Source organism: Jaculus jaculus, chromosome 1 (assembly GCF_020740685.1).
Source record: "Jaculus jaculus isolate mJacJac1 chromosome 1, mJacJac1.mat.Y.cur, whole genome shotgun sequence".
NCBI lineage: Eukaryota > Metazoa > Chordata > Mammalia > Rodentia > Dipodidae > Jaculus > Jaculus jaculus.
The window spans coordinates 117,107,706-117,110,957 of NC_059102.1; the positions used below are offsets into that span (position 1 = coordinate 117,107,706).

The following is a 3,252-nucleotide window of genomic DNA, read 5'->3' on the forward strand; positions in this document are numbered from 1 at the left end:
TCTGTTGTTACTTTTATTGTTAATTTCTAGCTTTAATGCATCATGGTCTGATATCATGTAGGAAGTTACTTCAATTTTCCTGATTTTTTTCTTTGTTTTTTTGAGGTAGGGTCTCACTCTAGCCCAGGCTGACCTGGAATTCACTCTGTATTCCCAGGGTGGCCTCAAACTCATGATGATCCTCCTACCTCTGTCTTCTGAGTGCTGGGATTAAAGGTGTGTGCCACCACACCTGGCTCAATTTTCCTGAATTTTTTTTTTTTATGACCAACAACAGACAAAAAATATGGAACGCTTCACGAATTTGCATGTCATCCTTGCGCAGGGGCCATGCTAATCTTCTCTGTATCACTCCAATTTTAGTATATGTGCTGCCGAAGTGAGCACTTTCTTGAATTTTTGATGCATGGTTTATGCTATAATATATGATCTATTTTAGGGATGGTTCCTTGGTTTGCTGAGGGAAATATGTATTCCATAAGATTGGAGTGGAATATTCTGTATATGTATGAAAGGCCTAGTTGATCTATGGTGTTGTTAAGCTCTATTATTTCCCTGTTGATTTTCTGCTTGGATGATCTGTCTATTGGTTACAGTGGGGTACTGAAGTCCCCTACTCAGATGGTATTGGGATTTATTTCTGGTTTCTTGTCAACTAGATTTTGTTTTATAAAATGTGGTATACCTGTGTTTGATGTAAATAGACTTATGATTGTGATATCCCCTTGTTGGATTATTCCCTTGATGAATAAGAAGTATTCTTCCTTGTCTATTTTGATTACTTTGGGTATGAAGTATATTTTATTATATATGAGTATATAAACACCTGCTTATTTCTTATTTCTATTGGCTGGGAAAATCATTTCCCTTCCTTTCACCCTGAGAAAGTGTCTATCCATATTGGTGGGTGAGTTTCTTGCAGATAGCAGATAAAAAGGTCCAATTTTTCTTGTCTACCCTTTTAACTTGGTTTCTTGATATACAAGATAAAGACTGTTAATATTTAAAACCATAACTGTGAGGTTAGATGTATTCCCTGCTGTGTTGGAGGCTTTATGGGGTTTGGAGATTTCTTGGGCTTTGAATGTTTTCATGCCTCTCTAGTTCTGGTCATTGTGTTCGTCCTCTTGAGGATGGTTTTTTAACACTTTGGTGTGTAGTACTTTCTGAAGTTTTCTCTGTAGGTTTGGTTTTATGTTAATATAATCATAGAGCTGGCTTTTATCACAGATAGCTTTCCTTTTGCCACCTATTATGAAGGGATAATTTTGCTGGGTATAGTAATTTGGGTTAGAATCATAGTTTTTTTTTAGATTTTGAAGTGTTCCACTCCAGGCCCTTCTGGCTTTCAGAGTTTCCATTGAAAAATCTGTGGTAATTTTGATGGAATTGCCTTTGTATGTTATGAGTTGTTTCTCTCTTGCTGATTTTTGCACTCTCTCTTTGTTTTCATTGTTTAGTTTTTGTTATGATGTTTCTTCTTTGGTCCAGTCTGTTTGGTGTTCTGTTAGCTTCTTGTATCTGGATGAGTTTTTCTTTTGATGGAGCAGGAAAGTTTTCTTCAATAATTTTGTTCAATATGTTCTTCATGCCTTTGGCCTCAATTTCTTTCCCTTCTGATGTGTTTTTTTAAAATTTTTCTTTTGTTTTGTTTCATTTTAGGGTATCCCACAATTCCCTCATATCCTTTTTGCATGATTTTTCGAATTTGTCAAAGTTTAGGGACTCCTGAACCATTTGTTCTGTCTTGTCTTCCAGATATGAGGTTCTGTCCTCCGTATGATTCATTCTGTTAGTGAGGGTTTTTAGGAAAGCTTATTACAAGCTCTATTTGATTTTTATTTTCTGTTGTATTTTTCTGTGTTTTGTCCTTCCCTTTGTCAAGCTCCAATTTCAGGTCATAATTTGATTTTCCTGATGGTGTTTGGAATTCATTCTTGCATTTAATCATGTCTTCATTAAGCTTAATCAGCTGGTTAGTGGTATCTTCTGTGTGCTAACTCCCTTTCAATTCATTTATCTCTCTTTTTAGGTCTCTCTGGATTTCCTCCACTAAGTTAAGCATAGTGATGAAAGCTGTGTGTTGTAAGAGATGATTCCCCTTAATTTATTTTATGAGATGGGTTTTTTATGATTTTCTTATAGTTAAGCAATTTTCTTGGTCACAGTAAATAAAGTTATTGTGCTTTCCTGGGTGGAAAACTCAGTTTGTTGCGTGTGTGTGTGTGTGTGTGTGTGTGTGTGTGTGTGTGTGTGTTGAGGTGTACCCATTTTGGTGTAAAAGTCTTATTTTATTAAGGGGGAACCAAGTATTTGCCTCTTCAGTGAAAGTACTGTTTTGGGTTTTATCCATATTGGATATGGATGGCATTGTAACCACAAATGCCCAGGTTGTAGAGGATGCAATTGTGCCATCAGTTCTAGGATGGTGGAAGACATACAAAGCTGTGGTTGGAGAGCTGGAATAACTTTGGCTCCTGTCACAGCCATTTCTTCCCTGTGGGACTCAGGGTCAGTAGCACTTGCCTCTGCTCCCCTGTTATATGTACCTAGCTGAGCAGGTCCTGGAGAAGTCACTGTTTCCCCTGGCAGGTGGTTGTAGGTATTCCTGTCCTCCCTGTTTGACACAGAAGAGATATCCCAAGTAATCACAGGGAGGGGATTCATGGTGGTAGGGAATAATGGGGGTCACAAGGCTCCATGGACCAGTCAATCCCAGGTCTGTAGAGTTGGCTAATGTGGGGGTGTTGGTATGTTGAGGCAGCCAGCAAAGGAGGTGAACAAGGACAGAATGGCCTGCTCAGCCATGGGGTGGGATGGCACAGGACATGGGAGACCCAAAGGGGCAGTGCAGGGTGTGGGGGTCACAGGGGCAGCTTGGAGTGTGGAAAACTCGCAGGAGCATATGTGTAGGCTGCACAGAGTGTGGGGACTACAGGGGGACATGGGAGTGGTGCATGGTTTGGGGACCTGAGGTGCACATGCTGGGGAAGTGGGGGTGGGGTGGAAGCCTGGGCCCTGGCTCCTTCACTGATCATACCTGCTCTTGGATTGGTCCCCTATATGAATGCAGGAGCTGTGGGAAAAGGCCAGTCACCAGACTGCCCTGTCCACCTGACTTTAATGTTACTGAGTTTGAGTTTGGTCAACAATAGTCATCCTGAGTGTGAGAGGCTAATAGAGTTCCTGAAAGCACAGGAATCAGCAGATTCCTGAATGTGCACCCCTGTGTGTCCTCACTCCCCCCAGTGG

The 3,252-nt window shown here is 40.7% G+C and overlaps 1 non-coding gene across 1 annotated transcript; it reads right to left on the reverse strand.

The window, feature by feature from the left end:
• Positions 1 to 280: 280 nt before the first annotated feature.
• On the reverse strand, positions 281 to 387 carry LOC123458127. The gene has a single exon (XR_006635425.1). It is a non-coding gene; the product is annotated as a U6 spliceosomal RNA (small nuclear RNA).
• Positions 388 to 3,252: the final 2,865 nt, after the last annotated feature.